The sequence below is a fragment of the Protopterus annectens genome, chromosome 8.part0 (genome assembly GCF_019279795.1).
Source record: "Protopterus annectens isolate FY-2018-M chromosome 8.part0, PAN1.0, whole genome shotgun sequence".
Lineage (NCBI taxonomy): Eukaryota > Metazoa > Chordata > Ceratodontiformes > Protopteridae > Protopterus > Protopterus annectens.
Genome location: NC_056741.1, coordinates 1352463282 through 1352485917, shown reverse-complemented (window position 1 = coordinate 1352485917; position 22636 = coordinate 1352463282). Strand labels below are relative to the sequence as shown.

The following is a 22636-nucleotide window of genomic DNA, read 5'->3' as shown; positions in this document are numbered from 1 at the left end:
CAATTGCTATATTGCCCTAAGATGCCCAGATTCATCAGATAGACAGGAGAGAACAGTGGGAGCTGACCCTTGGACATGCCTGAATAAAAAAACTATTTTCCTCTAGACAAGTGAGGAAAATGAGCACAAGAGCTGTTTTTCTCTAAGCAAGTGAGGAAAGTAAGTACAAAAACTGTTTTCCTCTAGGTAATGAGGAAGGTTGAGTTCTGTAGTAATTTGTAGCTTATTTAGTGTGTACAACAAGTTCTGAACAAGTGCTGAGCATGAATAAGCAAATTCAAGTGCTAAAACTAAGAATCTGTATCTGCACTAGACTAGTTACAGGAAAATACAAGTGCAAATGTGGGCTTTTAAATCAGAAAGTTGAGAGAGATGGAAAAATTGCCCAAACGGCCAATAACTACAATTTCTGGGCCAGAAACCATTCCTTATGTGGTAGTTAGGTTCCCTAGTGCTTACCACCCCCGCTGATAAGCTAGTAGGCTTCCCTCCAACACAGACATGATTGGGGGGCTCAGAAGCTTACAAACAGTCCTAGATATAGCAACTCTGTATCTGGAATAGACTAGTTACAGGAAAGGCAGGAAACAAGCGTAATTTTTTTTGATACACTTAAGCAGAACACACTGAGATTCTTGCAAAGTTTTTTTTTTGGTAAACTAAAGGGAGAGAGGAGAAGCAGAAGATAATTCAAGGTTAGGAAACTAAGTGGGTTGGCCTTCTCAAATGTTCTCTCTGTATTAGGTAGAATAAGCTAATGACACTAGACTGGGAGGAGTGTCCCAGATCAAATTTACAGTAGGGGTGGGCAACTGCAAAGCCACCAAGTATAACAGCAAGACACCAACAGAGAGGGAGAGTAGGGAACAATACTACAGCTATTAGTCTACACTCTGTAAGACAGTAAACACTACAGAAATGTTTATCACAGCAGAAGAACAGCAGTGAGCCACAAAATGAAAGTTTTTAAACAGATAAAGGAGCAAGGAGACTCTACAGAATGCTTTTAACTGCAAACAAATCAGTTATATGATACGTTCTTTGGCAGGAAATCAGAACAAACAAACAGGTGCTTAACAAGTAGAGAAAATTCCCCGTTAATACCTTTCACACAGTGAAACTAGCGAAAAAGATTTATAAACAGTGTGACAGTAAAAACCTTATTTATCAGGCCGTGTACGGCAGACAATTTTAGTTTAACCATGCAGATTAGTTAATAGCAATAAATTACAGTAAAAAGTATGCAGCAGGCAATAAAAAGTGCTATATATAAATTGCTAGAAGCAATAACTAGTAAAAATAAGCAAAAAAAAAAAAAACACAGGATACTCATTATTATATATCTCAGATCAGAGTTGTAGTCAATGCCCCTCCTCCACTCGGTTCAGTGTGTAAAGACAGAAATCCTCTCAAAGTTAGGGCTTAAATACCAGAAGATATAACCTTAAACAACATTTTTTTTTAAAAAAAAGCTCAAAAGAACCAATGAGTGCTTACTCCAAGCCCTTAGACCATCCATCCTCCACCAGCCAGCAGCCAATCAACACAATCCTGCCACGAAGGTAAAGAAAGGCTTCTGCTAATTCAAGATGGCCTGGTCATGTGCTCAGAACAACCACTGCAATCCTTTTTGCATCTATCACAAACAGCAAATATTTTATGATCTTGACATTTTAAACATTCTTATCTACTCCCGTATTTTTCAAAATATCTCTTAAAACTTTTACCTGAACAGGGAAACAGAAGGTAGAACTACAGAATATATTAATATTTTTAGATGTCTTACAGACTGGTAACATTAGTATCTTTCATTACAACCCCAGGAAAACAGGATTCAGAGACTGATATTTTATTCCTTCTTATAGCGTGTCCTGTACATTCATAGGTGACTATGTAATAACTTGCCCATAATCTATATAGAAAAAGAAAATAGTATGAATTATATCTTTGTTTTCTTGAAATGTCAGATTTTATCTCTGAGTAGGCATTTGGCTATTTTAAAAATTGCATCATTTTGGCTGCAATGATAAGTGACTAAATAAAGCACTGTAGAGACATATCTTCAAGCATTAAATCATTTTATTTCAGTCCAATACAACATGGATTAAGACCCCACAATTCTGAACTCCCTAGGCCATGTTAGGCCTCATATGATAAATGGAATGGCAAAACTCAGCTAAGATATGATCTCACAATATCTTAACCAACCCTTCAACTGGCATGCTTTCTTTCTTCATAAACTAAAAATTCTGTTTTATACCATAACACATTTTTTCCACCACTGATGTAACCAACACTCCCTCTTACAGCAGTGAATACTGATTATTGTTGTGACAAAATAACAAAAAAAAAAAATTCTTAGCTGAGTTAATCTAAGTATGTGTGTTTACAAGAAAATGTCACCATAGTACTATGCAGCTTAAAAAGACTTAATGTATTCCCACGGATTCAATTCCACTGGCTTGGGGTTCTTAGACATCCAAGCCATGGACAAGAACACTTTAAAAAGAAATGAATGTAGTCCAGTCTTGATACAGCAGTAAAAGTCAATTTTACTGGAAATCACACTGTTTTGCTTTGTGGTCACTGTACTAGATAAACTCAGTCTTGGACATGTAGTGTTCATTGTCCATAGTTATTTTATTTTAAAATCATCCCCCAAAATAAAGCCACTGAAGTGAAAAACAAATTGCATACAATTTCATTTTTTTTTATTTTTTTTATTGTTAACCATTTTATTTTAATCAGAATCCCTGACATAATGGTTATATCCACAGTCAGCTTTAACTTTAGTACTAAAAACTTAATGTGATGCAAAGACAGTGATGGAAAAAAACATCTCACCAGGTCTTACATATATTTTTCCAAATCTTGAACTAAATTACTGTAATTATGCATCTGGCTGTTTGATGCTTTGATAAGTATACTCTTTCCCTTTTCTGAAAAGCATTTGCACCTTGGATTTTGCTCTTTGCCTCTACTTATTTGGACAGATGTATCTTTTGGCATTAAATATCACACCTGTTAGTCTCCTCAAATTCAACTTCAAATATATTTAGGTATTTTTATACAAAGCAACATGTACTAAATAGACATAACCATACATGCATGCATTCATTTAGAGTCTTTATTTATACATACTTTGCTAAACACGTAAGTGAACTGGTCCAGGGCCTCTTTTCAGCCATGACTCAGGCCACAATGGTAAATACAATAACAAATAAGAAATGCCCTTAGAAATACTAAGAGAAAAAACAAAGACAATGCTGACATTAACGTATTTGACAAAGATTGCATCCACAATAGACAGCCAAGGTATAACAGTGAATAAGTAAAACATTAAACAACATTTAGAAGAACGCACGGCAAGTTAATTAGAAATACAGAATTGTATGTTAGCATATTGCACAGCTCAAAATGCTGTAAGATATTACTGCAGTGTAACAAACTAGGAATTAATGTGTGAATTTTGCGTAGCTGAATGAAAAAAAGAAAGACAAGGGGCTAATTATATTTGCATTAATATTGTTGTTCCAAGGTAATATCAAAAGGACTAAACCTGCGATTTTTGGAACTGAGCCACCAGTAGAGTGGAACCTAAGAACTAGTATACCTAGTCTACAAAGGGTAACTAGTGTACATCATCCTAAATAAACAAATATGTAAAATAATCAGCCGAACAGATAAAATAAAACTAATCATTATGTCTCATTCAATCCCATCACATGCAATATCATAAAGATATGTTTTGAGAGAGCTGTGGAAGGCAGCTGATGATAGATACTCCTGAAGCCAATGAGACTGTAACTTCCACAGGTAACGTACTCAATAAGCAAAAGAACAACCTCCAGAATTTTCCAGATGCATATGTGAAAACAATAGCAGCACCTGCGTGGCCAACTGGAGAACACGTTTTGGGATGGCATCATTAACTCTTTCAAGTAAGAGGGACCCAAGTTGAGTATAGATAAGTACACTAACATCAAAACCTTTAAGATAATTCTAAAATGAATAGAAGTAATATGTTGGTAGTAGTTACTACTAGTGAGTAGCATGACAGCAGAGTACTGCACAAAGTACAGGAGTAATATGTTGGTAGTGGTTACTACTAGTAAGTAGCATGACAACAGAGTACTACACAAAGTACAGGAATAATATGTTGGTAATGGTTACTACTAGTAAGTAGCATGACAGCACAGTACTACACAAAGTACAGGAATAATATGTTGGTAATGGTTACTACTAGTAAGTAGCATGACAGCACAGTACTACACAAAGTACAGGAATAATATGTTGGTAATGGTTACTACTAGTAAGTAGCATGACAACAGAGTACTACACAAACTACAGGAGTAATATGTTGGTAATGGTTACTACTAGTAAGTAGCATGACAGCACAGTATTACACAAAGTACAGGAGTAATATGTTGGTAATGGTCACTACTAGTAAGTAGCATGACAGCATAGTACTACACAAAGTACAGGAGTAATATGTTGGTAATGGTTACTACTAGTAAGTAGCATGACAGCACAGTACTACACAAAGTACAGGAGTAATACGTTGGTAATGGTTACTACTAGTAAGTAGCATGACAGCACAGTACTACACAAAGTACAGGAATAATATGTTGGTAATGGTTACTACTAGTAAGTAGCATGACAACAGAGTACTACACAAAGTACAGGAGTAATATGTTGGTAATGGTTACTACTAGAGAGGTATGACAGAGTACTACACAAACTGTAATTGGTCTGGTTCACTGTGAGAAGACTAAGGCATGAACTTCTACTGAGAAATCAGCTTAAAACAAAAAGTGACTTATCCTAAATATGATATGTTTCTTAATTGAAAACTTGAAGACTTTACAACAGGTGATGCCTAATCCTGTCTACCTATGATGAAGAATAACATTAAGGTTATGCACTTAAAATTCAAACTTGTTTCCTTCATAGAAGATGTAATTAGGGAGTAAAGGAAAACTAGAATTCCTTAAGGTAGCTTGAATTGCCATAAGCATCTGATTTTGAGGTGTTCAATTTCAACTGATTACAAGAAACACGAATGTATGGCTTCAAGATGGTCAGATAAAGAAAACACACACACACAGACGCACACACACACACACAGACACACATACAGACACACACACAGACACACACACACACACACACACACACACACACACACACACACACACACACACACACACACACACACACACACACACACACACACACACACAATCATCCTGTGGAAATGATCAACTGCATAGCTATGGTATGCCATTCCACTCTTCCTAATAAGATCTCCCTATGGAAGCATATGCAGTGTGAAATGTAATGGGCTTAAGCCTGCACCCTGTGGATCTCCACAGTATAATGGGTGTGATTGATGAGGAAATGTTCAAACCTGAGCAGACCCTTTGGAAATAGATGGAGAGGTATGATGCCAACCAATCAAAAATCAGTTCAATCTGTAAGTCATGGTCAACAGGGTTAAATGCAACTGAAAGATCCAGGAGATCGCAAACTGAGTAGAAAAGCTGGTCTCTGGCCATCAGCAGATCTTTCACTATCTAATTAACAGCACATTCTGTGCTGTGTCGAGTGTAGAATTCTGTTTGAAACGGGCCCATAAATACAGTTATATTCCCTTTAATTTCTCCAAGTCTTTTGGGTTTCTAATACCATGACTGGAATGGACCCCGTTCCTAAGTCAAAGTTCAATTAAAGTTCATGAAATTAGTATTGTTTCACTCTTTGACATCAGCCAGTAGTGCTCTTCGCAGCATCCGCAATGTGCCTAGTAATGACTCCTTCTGCAATTTGTATGGGGTTACATGGACTGGTAACATATCTAAATACGATTGTAGATTTTTTTTTATAAGACCCTTTGCTCCTACTACTATTGGAACTGTCTGGGTATCTTTCTTCCACATTGCTCTCATTTCTGCGTGCAAATCCTGATATTTTATGACTTTGTGTCTGTACGCAGGACACTGTAGTCACTGGGTGTAGTGATTTCACTGATCAATACTACTGTTGTCATCTTTTCTTGGACCACTATATCCAGTTTTCAAGCATCTGTCTATTCAACTGTTGGTAATGGGTGATCCCATGTAATATAAACTTCACAATTTTCTATGATGCTTTGTGGCTCATGTTTTCAGTGTTTTTCAGCCACTTCAATACAATAATGTTTGCACAATCCCCAGTGCAACAGTCTTGCCACATTATTATGCCTTTCAGTATACAGTCCTTCTGCCATTAGTATGTCACAACCAGCAACGAGGTGTGCGACTGTTTCCAGTTCGGTTTTACAAAACCTATATTTGTCTGTTTTTCCTGCATGTTTAATGGACTTTGTAAAGCAGCATGTACGTAGCCCACTACCTTGGGCTGCCAATATTGACCTTTCATCTCTTTGTTTAAATTCGCCCCTCCTTAACCATCCCTGCATTTGTTCCTGATCAACACGAGGTTCTTCCAGAAGTTTTCTATACTTGCAACTATATTTATGCATTTTTCACATTTCCTGCCTTCTTATCTGGTCTTTCATCTTATATTCTTTCTTTTGTTTTCTGGTACATTCAGTTGTTGCCTGATTTTTTATCTATTTCTGGTTTGATTTCCATTCCTGCCCTCACTATGGCTAGACATTCCTTTTCTAAAACTGCATAGCATTCCTCCTTGAGTTGGAGCCTACGACTGAGATAAACCACTGGGTGCTCTTCTCCCTCTGAATAAAATCTGGCTAAGTACAGCCCCCACCCCATGGTTTGAAGCATCCACCTGCACAACATATTTTTTGCTGTAATCTGGACTGGCTAACACAGGGGGTCCTGCCAAAGCTTCTTTAAGCTTCTGGAATTCCTGCTCACATGCTGTGGTCCACACTACCTTATCTGGCCTGTTCTTCCTTGTCAGGTCTGTGAGGGGAGCAACTATGGTACTATAACTGGGGACAAACTTTCTGTAGTACCCTGCTGTCCCTAAGAATGCCCTCACCTGCTTTTTGGTAACAGGTGCAGGCCATGCCTGAATGGCTTCCACTTTGGCATGTTCTGGCCTGATCTTACCACTCCCCACTCTATGTCTCAGGTAGGAGATCTCTGCCATACCCATCTGACATTTGCTGGGCTTAATGGTCAACCCTGCCCTCTGTAGTCTGCGCAGCACCTCCCTGACATGTTAAAGGTGCTCTTGACAGGAATGGCTTTAGATGGCAATATCATCTAGGTAAGCAAGGACAAACCCTCCTGCTCCTGCTAGGATATTATCTACCAGCCTCTGGAAAGTTGCTGGGGCATTCTTCATCCCAAAGGACATCTTTGTGAACTCATACAAGACAAAAGGAGTCACAAAGGCTGACGTCTCTCTAGCAATGGGAGTCAAGGGCACCTGCCAGTAACCCTTGGTAAGATCAATGGTTGTAAGATACTTAGCCCCACCCAGCTGCTCTATTGCCTATTCTGTCCTAGACACGGGGTAAGCATCTGATTCTGTGTGACTATTTAATTTCCTGTAGTCCACACAGAACCTGGTGCTGCTATCCTTCTTTGGCACCAGCACCACTGGGGAGGCCCAGGGACTGTTGGACTCTTGAATTACCCCTAGTTCCAACATCTCCTGTATCTCCTCCCTCAGGGTCTGTTTGACTCTCTCAGGCACCCTGTAAGGGGCCTGCCTAATAGGCCTTTGTGGTCCTGTATCCACCTGGTGCTGCAACAGGTGTATGCATCCTGGTTTCCCAGTGAACTTGTCCCCAAACGCCTGTAACACTGCTCAGATTTCACGAACCTGGGTAGGAGATAGCTGCTGGGACATTGCTATCCCTTCCACTGAGGTGTCATTCAGAGCCTCACTGAAGAGATCAGTCACCAGATCTCCCTCAGACTCCTCCTGCAATCCACTGCAAATGCTCAGCACAAGGGCCTCCCTATCATGGTAAGGTTTCATCATGTTAATATGGTACAATTTGTGCCCCTGCCTCCTGTCTAGCAGTTCCACCATTTAGTTAATATCATTTACCTTTCTTACCACCTTGTAGGGTCCCTCTCAAGCTGCTTGCAGCTTGTTGTGTCTGACAGGAATGAGAACCATTACCTGCTGCCCCACAGCATATTTTCTAGCTCGAGCATTCCTGTCATACCACACCTTTTTCTGTTGTTGAGCTTCTGCCAGGTTCTCCTGGGCCAAGCCCATGTGTTCTCTGAGCCTTGTCCTGAGATTTAGGACATATGCCACAACAGACTCCTTTTGAGGTTCACACTCACCTTCCCACTCATCTCAAATTAAATTTAGAGGTCTCCTCACCCTATGCCCATACAGCAACTCAAAGGGTGAAAAAAACCTGTGGATTCCTGGGGAACCTCTCTGTAAGCAAACAGATGGGGCAAATATTTGTCCCACTCCCTCTTAAACTGGTCTGCAAATGCCCATAGCGTGGACTTGATTGTAGAGTTTAACCTCTCAACAAGACCATTAGTCTGGGGATGGTAGGGGGTGGTCTTCAGGTGCTTCACCCCACAGGACTTCCACAGACAAGCCAGCAGGTCTGACATGAAATTTGCACCTCTGTCAGTCAGTATTTCTTTTGGGAAACCTACCCTGCTGAAAATCTCTAACAAAGTATTTGCCATCTTTTCTGCCCAAATGGAGGACAGAGACACTGCCTCAGGGTATAGTGTAGCATAATCTACTACCACTAGGATATACTTTTCCCTGTGGAACTTGGGGTACTCAGAGGCCCCACAATATCCATAGCTACCCTCTGAAATGGCTCTTCAATCACAGGCAAAGGCATCAAAGGAGCTCTCACCTTGTCTCCTGCCTTGCTTACCTTTTGGCACTGCTCACCAGTCCTGCAGTACCCTGTTACATCTCTGGAAATTCCAGGACAATAGAGGTTCTGCATAATACGTCCCTTTGTATGTTTTATGCCCATATGACCTGCAAATGGAATATCATGGGGTATGGCTAGAAGCTCCAGATGGTAGGCTCTAGGCACTACCAACTGCTGCAATATCTCACCTTCTAGCCCTCTCTCAGGGGTCAACTCTCTATACAGTAACCCTTTGTCCCCCTTCCCTTGAGAATCAGGTGCCTCCCTAGCTACCTGGCTCAGGCCTTGCAATGTAGGGTTTGAGAGTTGAGCCTGTCTCAGCTCTCTCTTTGTAACCCTTCCCAGCTCCCCTTCCACAGGAAGTGTGGCATCCTCTGACAGTGGTACCTCACTGTCAACCTGGGTACTACTACTCACCTCTACCTTTGCAGTCAGTCTGTCCAAGGGGACACCAGTACCCACAAGCAGCTGTGGCTCACATTCAGTCTCACTGCTACAGAGTAGCTCCCTCCCTGAAGTAACCACCTCACCAGTTCTGGCAGCAAGTATGCAGTCTGTCTGGGTCTCCCCAGGCTACCAGACCCACTTGCTTATCTCCTAGCCTGACTGCATGTAACTGCATAAGCACATGGTAATGCCTCATCCAAAACCTTATCCATCAGGACATCTTCAGGATTGTAGTTCGGTACCCTTGTTGTCTCAAGACAACCTACTATTGGCATTTTGCCTTTCTCACATACTGGCTCTCTCATATTTTGTTCCCCAGCTTGCCTCTGTGGACATCTGCATGCCACATGGCCCCACTGGTTGCATTCAAAACATTTTACCCTAGGTCCTGGATGTATACCTGGACTAGTGGCTTTCCCTGCTACTGGCAGATTCTGTTGGGGCAGTCTGTGCTGCCCACCATGGGTTCCTTTAGATCCTTGAGCAGTACTGGGAGTCCTTTTCCTGTGCAGGGATGCCCTGCCTGCTAGGTATAGGTCTCCCTTCTTCCCCAACTCATCTGAAGTAGCACATTGTCTATCAGCTACTCAGATCATCATGTCCTCAGGCAAAGTGCTAAGGGCTTGTTCCCTCACTAAAAGGTCTGCCAGCCCTTCAAAAGTGTGAACTGACATCCACTCACCCACCTATGAAAATAATTGCGCAGTTCAGCAACATATTCGCACACACTTTCATCTGCCTTGTGTCTATGCTCACGAAACATTTTCCTATAAGTTTCAGGTGTTAGCTTAAAACATTCTAACAAGCAATGCTTAACAACTGTGTAATTAAAACAGTCAATGTCAGACATTTTAGACAACACAGTTACAGCTTTACCATGGAGTAAGGGGGCTTAGGAACCACACCCAGAGCCTTTGATCAACATCATACTGTTTACATACCCTCTCAAACATATGAATGAAACTATCAAAATTATCCTCCTCTTTAAAATGCAGAAGAAATGTATTGATCTTTTGTGCTTCTGGGGTCCAGTCACTCCCTTCCCCATTACCTCCATGACTCTGGCGAAGAGTCAGCATCTCCTTCTCATGCTGTCTCTGCCTCTCCTTTTCCTCAGCTTCCAGGCATAGCAGTTTCTCATTCTCCTCAGCCTGCAGACATCTCAGTCTCTCAGCTGCTTCTAGTTCCAAACGCCTAGCCTACAACTTAAGTCTCTTTAGCTCCAGATGGATTTTTAAATCCTCTGCAGAAAGGTTGAGCTGCCCATTCTCTGAGTGTGGTACATCTCCACTGCCAGTCTGATCGTCCTCCTGGTTGCTGTTTTCTGATGCACTGTGACCAAAGCTGCAATCATGTCTGCCTTAGTCAGGCTTCCATGCACCAGTCCCCTAGCCTGGCACATCTCAGCTAGCTGGCTCCTTGTCAGCTTTCTGTACTCCTCTGCTGACATGCTGCCTGCTCTCCCTGACTAATTAAGCTAATAAAAAAATAAAACAATTGTGATCTGAACTCTGAGTATTCACTGCATGGCTGATTTAGAGCACAAAACACCTTCAGTGATCACTGTAGTCAAGCTACGGGAATTCACTCTACCCACACCACTTACAAGCCAATTAGTATTTGCCAACCAATTAATATGTGGTCTGGATATCCCACCACTGCCAAACAATTAATATGTGACGCCCGTGCCCTGGCCCAGCAATCAAGGAGCCTCAATCCTCACCACTAACATCAGTGAGGGGCGTCCATATAGGGAAAGGATAATAAATACACACATAGTAAAGTACAATTTCCCTTAAGAGCACACTGAGATTACAGTCAGTCTGGGGCTGGTTTCTCCCTTTCTCTCCAGGTCCCCAATAAGATTCCCCACTGGCACAGCCACAGGGTCCAGATCTCAGCCTAGTGGGCAAGCTAAAACCTCCAGCACCCTCTCTGTCCAACCAGTGCTTCGTGTCCCTGCCCAAGTGCTCACACACACACACACACACACACACACACACACACACACACACACACACACACACACACTTTAAGATATGAGTTTATACATCCACACAGACACTCCTGGGGAAGGCTGGCACAGGTTCTCCAGCTGTGCCCCTTTTCTGCCCAGTCTAAAAGGTAGTACCAGCTGCCACCACCTACTAATATTTATCAGCTACTCAAAGGCCCTTAAAAGGGTGTCCAAATATTACTGTGCAATATTATTATCCAAATGGTAAGTGTGACTAAACAGTCAAGGCTTATTAGAGTGACTTGGTACAGTATCACTATATACATGCAATATACTCTAGAACTTACATTAACTCTACATAAAACAGCCACAGTTGAAAGGTTTAAAAATATTTAATAAATAAAACACAAGACAATACTTCTTACTTCACAGTGCTAGTCAAGAGTTCAGAGATCACAGAGAAATGTTTAAAATAATACTGTAGAAAAGTTCTGACATCACAGAAAAACAAACTACTCTAATCTTCCTATTTTGTAGCTATATCTAAGAGAAACACAGTTCTAAATAACTTACATATAGATCAAAGCAGTGCTGGTGATGTTGGATGTTCTCAAGACAAAATGCTCTGAGCTCTCTGATTCTCTCTCTTCAAATTGATAACACAGAGCTGCTTCACGTGATATCATTCTTCACACTTCCCTGGTGTTCCCAGGCTAACAGAAACTACATTTACATTCTGTATACCTGGTCAGAAACCAGAGCAATAAAAGACATTTATAGATACAAATTCTAGCCATTAACTCTGGCCTCAAAACAATAGGCAGAATTCCTTCATCCAAACATATTGGCTCCAAATTTTGACATCAAAGACAGTCATGAAATGCCTGACTTAGCTTTCTTAAAGCAGAGTGCACTGTTGTTACATTTTTGCAGTTCAATATCTAATGCAGTATTTTCACATTTGAGAGAACAAGCCTGCAGCTTACATTAATATTTACAAATGACAGAATTATCTACAGAATTATATCTGGCTAGGCTGGCAGCCTTCACCTATCTTCACAGATGCTTTATTAGAACTCGGTGATCACAGAGAGCATCTCTGATATCACCACTTGTCTTCTGTACCACACTCCTTACAGACAGATGACTGTTATTTGTTAGGACACAAAGTCAAATCATACCATTTCTAATTACATCTCAGACAATATAAGCAAGTAACTATATCAATGCTCTAAAGAAAAATAACTGTGTAGACATAAAATCATATTAGAGGTAAACCAAGAATTCATAGCCCCATTTACTATAAACTTGGCCATTAGTAATAGTTAGGAAAGTACAATCATGCAAAACTACAAAGTCATCTTAAAATGGGCATATACCTAGAAAATACCCCCAAATGTAGCATTAAAAGAACTGTTGTTTTCCTCTTCACTACTGTCTGACATCTGTTACACATTGGGGCCCCTACTCTGTCTTCTGCAGCTACTACCCGGAAATACTTGACCAACTCCCTCCAATCTCAAGGCCCACAATCAGGAGCTTCAAGTGAGAGTTCAGGTGAGAGGACAGATGGAACATTAGGATGACCCAGCACAGCACACCACCACCATTATAGCAATAGGAAGCATTTTGTTATGTGCACTGCCCTTAAAACTGCCCACTGTGCAGCAGACAGTCATGTCAGTGTGTCACTCATCTGTCTGCTTTCTCATGTTTTCACTAGTAGATTAAGCATCTGGATTTTAATACAGAAGCAGTATGTAAAGTACAGAATCATTTATGCCAAATCCAGGTTAAGTTCTAGTTCTGCTCCGTAGTGCCACCTGTGCAACAAGTATTTACTGTGCAGCAAAAGCTGCAGCCAGGTATAGTCAGTGTACTCAGGTTGAGTGTACATTTTCTTTTCTGAGTAGTTCTCAGAAAAGTTACAGCTTATAGAAGATAAATGCATCTATAACTGTCTAAACTAATGCCTTCAACAAAGATCTATACACAGCTTGCTTACACATAAGCCTACACACTTGAAAAATATTCTCTTATTATTGCTGGTGGAGGGTATGACGGTTATAAAAGATCCATAATTTATTCAGAGTGTAAGAGGCAGCAGTTAGACAAGTATACATAGTTTAAATGGGTTGGGGCAACAATGTAATACAGTGAGTACAATATGACAATTTTGGGCTATACCCTTGCAATGTAACTATCCTAATTGCAAAACTGACACATACACATACAGACATATCTCTTGTACAGTCTGTGCTCCTTCACTTTACCTTACAGCTGCCCCTAACTTTAACTCAGAATTTGCTCCAGACCGTCTAAAATTGGAAATATTTTTGAGAAAAGGTGAGTAAATACATTAAGTAAATACTGATAGTAATGTCTTTCGGCTTTTCCTGGTTAGGGGTCGCCACAGCAGAACTCCAGTGCGCTAATGATTGGCAGTGGATTTTTATGGTGCCGAGTTGCCAGCCCGACACCCAACCTTCAAAGAAGGCATACCCATTCACGCATGCACCTACCTGCATGTCTTTAACGTCATTTAACCGCGGGGAGGACATGCAGACTCCACACAGTAGGTGCTCCAGCCGAGAATCGAATGGGACAACCTCTTGCTGTGAGGCAACAATGCTAACCGCTGCACCACCACGGCCACATTAAGTGTTTGTCCCAATCGACACACTTGCCAGATTACTGGTATTTACCTATAATTATCAGTATTTACATTAAGTAAATACTGATAATTATAGGTAAATACCAGTAATCTGGCAAGTGTGTCGATTGGGACAAACTGTATTGGTTCACATAGGTAAGGGTAGGGAATATGCAGTAATGACTTGACAGACAGCCCATTGTGACTGTCAATTAAGCACACCAGCTGCAGAGTGGTAGCTAACTGTCAACATACCCAAGTGGTCTTCCTTGTCTTCCCTGCAAACCCTGTCCCTGACTTTAAAACCCTGTCCCTAACCCTAATCCTAATACCTCATCTCTAACCATAAAACTCCCTTCCTGATCATAATCCTAAAACTCTGTGCCTAACCTAAAGCTCCCTCCCTGACCCTAATCCTAAACAACCTGCCCCACCTAACTCTGCTGCAATTAGTCTTTAAGTGGGTATCAACAGCTCACGACCTTTGGCCACATCAGAGCCACATAGTGAGTCGCTTACTATTGTCCATCCCGGTTTGCTTTAATCTGCACAATCACTGAAAATCCTTACAGTTATAGATTCCTTTTACTTCAGAAGTTAATTAACATCATTTTCTATCAACTTTCTCAGTGAATAATACCAGTTCCCATTGCCCCTATTTCTGAGGCATTTTCCTTTCATTAGTTTTGGATTTTTCTCTAATTGTCAAGAAAAAAGGTTGAAAAGTATGGCCTTGTATGCATAAGCGTTAACACCAGCAAAGGGTGCACCCACTACTTTCCCATGTACAGACACTGTGCAAAATACATGTGTGAGTGGGTGTGCAAGCACACACATATGTGTTTGTGTGTGTGTATATATGTAGAGAGACAAACTCACACACACACACACACACACACACACACACACACACACACACACACACACACACACACACACACACACACACACGCACACACATATATATATATATATATATATATATATATATATATATATATATATATATATCTATCTAGATGTATGTATACAGAGTATGTGTGTGTGTGTGTGTGTTTGTTTACTGCTATGGAGATTATTAGACTTCTATCCTGTTATAGTCTGCAGGTGGCATAGTCTTAACTGCAGGTCTAGGAAGGATAGTTATGATCACTGACTGTTGGCATGTCAGTAATAGAAGTTGTTCTACTTGATGATAACTGCAACCACAGCTGTGGCAGTACTTCCTGGATGATCTGTGTGTGGGGTTACATGTGTCACGTATATTATGCTGTGCGACTACTGTATATACTAGTTGACATTTTGTTGGAATTACTGACAAAGTTGTTGCTGTGAGTCTGTGACTGTTGGTTGTACTTGGTTGGAGCAGCAACTGGCACAGTGCAGAGGTGTGCATAAAGTGGGCCTGTATTCAATGGTTCATAGTGGTACTGTTTTCTTGTTGTTTCCATAGACCCTCAACAATTTGTTCCCCCACACCCACGTATTGCACATGTTGGGGAAGCATCTGCAGTACTACTGAGTAGTTGGGGATGGGGAGCTTACTGTCCCGGGGAGTCATCTTGGTTTTAAACTATGGATCCATCGGATTATTCAATGACCACGCTGATTGGCCTCAGTGAGGAGTCATTGTAGAGGATGTGTACTCCATATACTGTGCAACAGTTTGGATCATCACTTGTAAATCTGTGCCAGGGTGTTGTATGTCAGGTCTATGCTACTTCCTTTTGTGTGTGCAGGGGAGTGGGAAAAAGCTTACACACATATCTGCACAGAGGTACATCTGTCTACAGTCTGAGGTGATTGCATTCATATGTTGTGGGATGTCTTGTAAGCCCACGTCTACTTGTGAGATGCATACACATACAAAACTAAATCCTTCATGGATCTGTAGGTGATGGTGCTGTGGGTGACCAGATCCTGTACACAGAACAAAAGTCTTCCTTGGTTTCACCTCTCCACCTTGGTTATTTGTTGAGATCCTGTACACAGCCCATCAGCAGAATACATCAGTGGCAAGGAGGTTACTAAGGAGTGACTGTTATGAACTGTCCTGGACCTGTGCACTTAGCTGCCCATAAAGAATATTGAAGACCTCCCAAGAATGCATAGAGCCAGTATGTTTGCCTGTGAACTACACACATATGTCAGGAGGTGTCTCACATACACCCATGTGTGTCCTGTGTCAAACACCTGCCCTATGTGCATAATGCAACTGGTGACACTACACACACACAACACCTCCGCAAGGATTCTTGATGTGCATGACACCTCCATACAGATCCCAGATATGCATGTGGGTAGTATTCCTTAGCTACTGCAAGGGAAGGCAGATCTCAGCAACTCTGGCCTGCTGCATGTGTGGCTGTATTGGAGTATATCATTTATGACCTTATGACATCTCACATGTATATTTCTTTGCAATTGCAGGTTGTCATTCTCAAAGTTAATGGGAAACACAGGAAAAGAAATATTTCCCATGCAGAGAACAAATCTTCTGACATGACAGAGAGAGAGAGATTTGATGATGCATGTGTCTTGCAAGCTGTGATAGATGACATCAATGTTGCTGGTGGCCAAAATCAGAATTAAAAGCAGGTGAAACGGGCCACTGATATAACACACTAGGACAGCCCACCTGGCACAGCAGTAGAGGACCACAATAGGGTGTTTCTCTGACAGAACCACCTTTGACAAGATGGCGGAGTTCCTGGAATATTTTCACGTGAGTCAGGACAGTTCTGATATCTATGCTGGAGTGACAGGCATTACTCTACAGGGCACTGAACATGTTTGTTGGTGTTGCTCCAGGTCAACATGGGTTAATAATATCTGCAATAGTAGTACACTGCAAGGTGATCAAATGTACAAGCATGGCTTCTTTGTTTTACAGAAATATCAGGTCTACAGGTCTCAATGCCATCTGCCCATGGTATGTTAAGCATTACTTTACTATTCCACCATTAATTAGTAGTACAGTCAGTTCCACTTAAATGCATATCAGATAAAAGCATATTCCGGTTAAATGCATATAGTCCATTCAGTCCTGTTGTTAGTCAATGGAATTGCATTGTAGTGTTTTCTGCATTAATGCATATTGGTTAATTGTACTTTGTTTAAATGCGTAGCTGTCTCAAATCCCAAGTAGTTCACTGCCATGTTATTTACTCATCATAACAGCATAGCCCAGTATGGCTGCAAGATGTAACAGAGGGGGGTTTTATGTGTTCAGTGATCAGGACAATGTCTCTACTGCTCCGGTACACTTCCATGATGTTATTCAATCTCTGGATGTACTGCACAGATTCATGGAACAAAAGGAATGAGAGCCATTTTCCACTTTCTATGAACTGAAGGACATTGTATTTCATCTGAAACAGCAAACAGCGGTTCAGACATCAATAACAATTTTTTTCTCTAAACCATGAGGGACTGTATTGACTACAGTAAGTGTTTAATACAGTAAATTTTCAATAAAGTTTCTGAAATGTATCACTGTTTGTGCACATTGTCTTACCTAGCATAAGAAAACAGAAAAAAAGCACATTGTGACTATACAGAACAAAATTTATTTTAGACGGAAGACATACCATATTGATTTCTAAGCTAGACACATCAGAAAGTACATAGGTGAATGTTAAGTAGAATAAATCTAGAATAAAGTGAATACATGAATAAGTGGTACCTGTGGCAGGTAGATAAAGGATACTGTAGTACTAGTTTGCAAAGAGGTTTTTTCTCCTGCAACTACAATACATACAGTAGATGCAATTAAACATGTCAATGATAGACCTCCTGCACACGTAACAGCTGTAAACAGTAACTTTTCCATAAAGTTTCTGAAACCTGTTGGTGTACTTGTGTTTTGTGTGTGTGTGTGTGTGTGTGTGTGTGTGTGTGTGTGTGTGTGTGTGTGTGTGTGTGTGTGTGTGTGTGTGTGTGTGTGTGTGTATGTGTGTGTGTGTGATTGTACTGTGTATCTGGCATTAATACATAATAACTCATAGCAACTTTGCTTATAAGCATACTCCGCTTAACTGCATTAACTAATCTCAGTCCTGAGGCTATGCATTTAATCAGAGTCTCATGTATTCTCACTGGGCTGTAGGCGTTGAGAATGATTTCTACTTAGTTTGGGTAATTTCTTAAAATTTTCACAGATACTGTGTTATCAGGTTATCCACTATGGATAGAGGCCTACTTGATGTCAGGGAACTGTCTGGGTCTGATGGTAGCAGCTACATCTGGTGTGGTCAGAGGTCATGGTGTAAGTGGTAGACTCTGGTAATGTGATGAGCACATCCCCACTGGATTCAATGGACATAGCTCCTGTGCATGTGTAACCCACCCCACAGACCCAAGATGACACCCACAGACAGGAAGATGCATAAGGATCTACCCTCTGAGTGATCTTATCACCAGCAGCACAGTTTGCCATGGTTGCCATCATCTCCACTGAATGAGATAATGACCCCAGAGGACAGTGTGTCTGTAACCAAGCACAACATGGTTATCTCCCTTCTGAGCCGAGTGTCTCCATGGTCACCACCTAGTATTTGTGCATGGCCATAAAATAGGGAAATGCAGACTTATCACATCCATTGCTCATCTAGTCAGGGTAGTACATGGTCTACTTGATGACATGGAGGTTTGCATGGGCCAGAAGTGCAACATAATGGACATGTGGAGTCAGGCGTTTGCATGCAGTAGATGCACTGTGCAGTCACACATCATGGCCACCATACTTCCTGTTTTCAGTTCACTTCTGGCTCTGGTGGGAAGTTCCATTATAGGAGGGGGAGGGAATGGCCTTACTCCTGAAGTGCCACCAGCTGCACAGCACTATCCAGTGTTTAGGTCATTATGGGGTGATGGGGATGTACATTTTGACAGAGTGTTCATGTGGAGACCACCTGTAGCATGAGATATTGCTTATGCTCAAGAGGCACTTCATCCTATCTGTGTACTGTGGATTGGGCCTCTGCCCTTCCCAGGTTAGGGTGCTCCCATGGATGTGGATGTGCACTGTCAGTGCACACATCTCCTACTGATGTCCTGGATCTGTCCAGTAGACACCAAAACAAAAGCAAGTTCAACAGCGTTGTAAGAATATACTTTTAATAAAACAGAGCTTTCAGACAAAAGTCCTTCTTCAGTGTTAATAAAATTCTCATCTGGATATCACATCCTTTATACTTGAAAATCCAACAAACACATGACACAGCCTACCCATCATAAACTAAACTTAATCAAACAATTAAGAACAACAATTAATGTGGTTTTTCACTAAAAAATTAAGGAATATATTACACTCCATTAATTCAAGACTTTCAGGATTACTTACTACTAAGAAGCCTAATATAAGCACATTCACTTCACAAGTACTTCAATTATGTACATATATTATGTGTTACTAAAATAAAATAAATATTCATATATAATAATAAACACTTAAATATAATTCAACACATTTGTACCAAAACTTCAACATTGTTAGCTACTAACAAGCATAATGTATTCATGCTCTACTAAGAATTACATCAAAACATATACATGGGTGGGAAGATGGCATAATGGTTAAGGTGTTTACCTTACAGACACAAGGTACAAGGTTTGATTCTCACATGGGGTAATTGACTAGGCTTGAAATGGCCCACAAGGGTAGTTAGCCTCGTACTAATCTATGAACCTATGAACATGCATAACTAAAGTAAAACAATTTATATAAATTCAAGTAAGCATCCATTTAGACATATGTTACATAGTTTGAAATCTGCAAAAATATTAAAAATATTATGGGTGTAGAAATGACTATTAATTATTTTACTTGTTGTTACTTGTTTTTCAGAATAGGTTTTATTGTAACCGGTTTATTCAAACCAGGGTATGTGTCAGCATGTAGATGAGTAATCCACTCATACTCCCTGGTATCCAACCTATTTACCAAATCCCCACACCTAATATTAGAAGTTAAAATATCTATTACACAAAAGAAAGAATAATGTGATATATCTGTCTCTTGTATACGTTGAGCTAGAGAGTTTGTAACCACTTTCCTTCTTATTTCCGATTTATGCTCAACTATCCTATCTCAACCTTCTTGTTGATTTGCCAACAAAAAACATGGACATTGTTGGCATAATGCTAGATAAATCACATTATTAGTGTTGCACATAGCTGTGCAATGAAGTTTGAATCTCTTCCCATTACATGGATGTATAAATTCAGTTATTGTGACTATACTAGCACAACATACACAGTTATAGCAGGGATAGGTGCCTTTACTGTTGTGCTTCATAGGTTCTGTTCTATTCAAACCAAAATCTTTGTAACATAAAAGTTTCTTTAAGCTATTACAATTTCTGTAGGTGAAATATGGTCTATCCGGAATCCATTTGCCATAACCTGGTATAGCCTTTAATATATGCCAATTATTCCTAATAACTTCTTCTATACTTTTACTTGTCCTACTATAGGTCATTAAATACTGTAGAGTATTGCCGGACAATGATTGTATAGCAGTAGTGCTATCTTGATTAGAAAAATATGGCCTCTCTCTCCCTTGTCTCATAGATATTACTTCATTTCTGGCCATATCCAAATCATTTAGATTATAACCTCTTTCTAGGAGTTCATCTGTCATATCTTGCATCTGTTTATGGCATATTTCATCTTGGGTATTTAACCTATTCACACGTAGGTATTTTTCTCTAGGTATGCCCTTAAATACATGCCTTGCATGCATGGTAGTTTTATGTAAATATTTATTTGCTTGTGTATCTTTCTTATAGATGCTATAAATATCTATTTGCTTGTGTATCTTTCTTATAGATGCTAGTATCCAACCCAATCTCGGTCTTAGACAGAGTAACAGCCAAGAAGTTTATATTTGATTCTGAGTAATTTATTTCAAATTTTAGAAAATCATTTACACTATTCAAATATGAATGAAAGTTTATTAATTCATCACTAGTACCATGCCATGCTAAAAAAAATATCATCCACAAAGCGCTTGTAGAATAATATTTTATATGCATCTTTATTTACTTGACCAAAAACATTCTCTTCTTTCCAGCTACCTAGAGATAAATTCGCATGAGTGTTAGCAATTGCTGTCCCCATAGCTATACCAGAAACTTGTTGGTATAGCTGTTTATTAAACACAAACAAATAGTTTTGTAAAACTAAGTCCAGAATCTCACATATTGTCTCTATACGTCTGGCAGGAAGATGGCCACATCCCAAAAGTACTTCTCTTATTTTTTCTATTCCATATTCATTCGGAATCACCGTAAAAAGGGATTTTATATCTAACGTTACTAGCAGGAAATCTTTTTCTAAACCTTCATTATACCACTTGTATAACTGAGTGAGGAAATCTCCAGTATCTTTAATATAACTAGAAACATTGGTCAAATAACCCTTCAGAGTTTTCTCCAGATGTACAGATAAAGGTTCTGTGGCCCATCCCCGACCTGACACGATGGGCCTCATAGGTGGTTTATCCCTTGATTTCTGTATCTTTGGGAGGCCGTATAGAAAGGGTATTGTAGGACATGGAACAGTGAAAAAGATAAAGATGTCAATATCTATATCACCTGATAGTTGCAACTCATATATAGCCATATTAACTCTAGTGATAATTTAATTTATATTTCTGTCTATCAATTTAAATGTGGCCCTATCAGAAACTAAATCATCCATGGCCTTAAAATAATCCGTTGTATTCATAAGCACTATACTACTACCTTTATCCGCTTCTTTAATTATCAAGTTCTTATTATTCTGCAGATTTTTAAGTGCTGCAGTTTCTTCCCTAGTCAAATGATACATTTTTTATAATGATTATGGTCATAAATTTCCCTAATTTGCTTGTCACATATATCATTAAATACAGTTACTATTGGGTCACTGTAAGGTATAAACATGCTACTTCTTCTGCACTCATTAGTTGCACTAGAACTAGAGTCTTTATAAATGTATTTCAAGTTTAAATTATGTGCGAACATCTTTAAATCAGTCACTGAGTTTACTATATTATCCGTACACATTGGAATAAATTTAAGACCCTTAGAGAGCAGGGAAAATTCAGTTTCAGTTAGTTGATAATCAGATAAATTCACCACAAAATTCCTTCTTATTACATCAAATGGTAAATCATTATTTAGTACCCCATCAAAGTTATCCTGCATAACATCATTCTCCATAGATAGTCCTTCATCTCTGTTCATTATACAATAATTAATAGAACCACTTGCAGTAATATCACTTGTCACTTCAATATTATTAGCCAAGTCAGAAAGAGTGGTCATAACAGAATTATTTTCATTTAGCTGACTTAATACATATGCATTTGTTAACTTGTCTTGTTCATCCTTATTATGCACAGTAGTACCAACTTGGGCATTTGTGGCTACAACATTACTCAGAAGGAAGGGAGTATCTATAGAGCTACACTTATCATTACTTAATTTATTAATTACAACAGGAACATTTAAATGAGAAGTTTTAACTAAAAGATCTAAATTATCAGCCCTGCTGCACAATGCTTGTTGTTCTCTTCTCTTGTTAGTAACCGCTGTTTGTTGTGCAAACAGTTCATTTGACTCATTTAGTTTGTGTATTACTATCAAAAGTATTCATAGAGCTCCATATCTCTTTACTATGCATATGGTTCACTACATTACATCCATTTGCATTATTCAGACATATTCTTTGTTCATTCAGAGATTCA

At 39.8% G+C, this 22636-nt stretch overlaps 1 protein-coding gene and 1 long non-coding RNA gene across 9 annotated transcripts in view; one reads left to right on the top strand and one right to left on the bottom strand.

Annotated features, from left to right (window-relative positions):
- Positions 1-17394, top strand: part of LOC122809424 — a 28170-nt gene extending 10776 nt beyond the window's left edge. Inside the window, exon 2 of the long non-coding RNA XR_006365897.1 lies at positions 16333-17394. This is a non-coding gene — a long non-coding RNA (uncharacterized LOC122809424). The remainder of the gene's footprint in view (positions 1-16332) is intronic.
- Positions 1-22636, bottom strand: part of PHLDB1 (pleckstrin homology like domain family B member 1) — a 2201164-nt gene that overhangs the window by 1469055 nt on the left and 709473 nt on the right. The gene's annotated exons all lie outside the window — the stretch shown is intronic.